This window comes from Limulus polyphemus, unplaced genomic scaffold, assembly GCF_000517525.1.
Source record: "Limulus polyphemus unplaced genomic scaffold, Limulus_polyphemus-2.1.2 Scaffold2003, whole genome shotgun sequence".
Classification (NCBI taxonomy): Eukaryota; Metazoa; Arthropoda; class Merostomata; order Xiphosura; family Limulidae; genus Limulus; species Limulus polyphemus.
This window is the reverse complement of record NW_013667613.1, coordinates 9,547-10,811: the sequence shown is the minus strand read 5'-3', so window position 1 is coordinate 10,811 and position 1,265 is coordinate 9,547. Positions and strand designations below refer to the sequence as shown.

The following is a 1,265-nucleotide window of genomic DNA, read 5'->3' as shown; positions in this document are numbered from 1 at the left end:
ACACACACACACACACACACACGCATACACACAATGGCAACTATTGCGATTAATTATTACAAACTAAGATTCATAAACAGAAATTTCACTAACTTGCAAAAAAACCTAAAATCGTCTTCCTAGTTCAATCTCCTTGAAATCCAACGAGTTAGTTTGAAGTCGATGTACGTACAATTATCGGGAGGCTACCTAGCTTTGTCAGGCACTGAAGTGTTGGACCATCGAAGTAAAATAATATTTCCATAAAACCACTAATGTCCGATGAGAAACCAGCAATATTTTTAGAAGGATACTCACTTTGGAAGAGAACTCGCTGACGTTCGAAATGTATAACTGTTCCTGGTCAAATGTCATATTTTCCGGTTGATAAGGGTTAGCAAAATCAGTTTATAGCTTACACGGTCATAACAGTTTTCTAGTAGACTTGTCTCTGTGTTCTCTGTTTTTATAGGCGAGACACATTTTCTAGAAACTTCTGATAATACTGGTTACGGAAGTGGATATATTGTTGATTTTTGTGTTCACGAATATTCTACAATCTTAGAGAATTGGCGGGAGTTTCGCCATACGTAACTAACACGGTAAGCTATACACACCCTCAAACATAAACTTATTCGAAACAAACGTTGACATTAAAATAAATATATAACAAATTCGTTATATGCAACACATCTGATATTAAAAGTCACGCATATTTCTAAATACAAATTCAATCCAAACAACGTTCATATTAAAAATACATAATGATAAATTCGTTACAAATATAAAGTGTTCATTGTGATTTACAGCGGTTTTACCTTTAACCTTCAGGATTAAGGAATGTGCTTTTTATATAAAAAATATCTGCATTTGGACCCCTAGGCTAAGTCAGAACACATGTTGAAAGTGGATAATCTGAGACTTACCTATAGAAATGTGAGAACGATTGTGAAAAGGGTTTTGCCCAGTTCTTTTAAATGACTTAGTTGCTTAGTCATGCTTCAGTGCTGCGTTGTTCCAAGGATAGTCTACAAGCTATTGTTGCATATATGTTACCAAATAGCATACAACAAGCTAAAGTCTATAGACTTACTCGAACGTGGGGGCAAATCAATACAAGCTTATGTGAGATAGTTGATGACGTATCTAATTTTAACCCCAAGTAAAAAGCTTAACACAACTTTATGACTATTTTCTGACATCGGTTAACATTAGTGTCAAAATACGTGTAGAACATCAAAATGGAATTTCGAAAATTAGCAAAGTATACTTTAATCCAGACATAT

General features: G+C 34.3%; 1 protein-coding gene across 1 annotated transcript in view; it reads left to right on the top strand.

The window, feature by feature from the left end:
- LOC106465624 (protein Skeletor, isoforms B/C-like) overlaps positions 1-1,265 on the top strand; it is a gene marked incomplete at its 3' end in the record, with an annotated part of 9,927 nt that overhangs the window by 330 nt on the left and 8,332 nt on the right. The window lies entirely within an intron of this gene.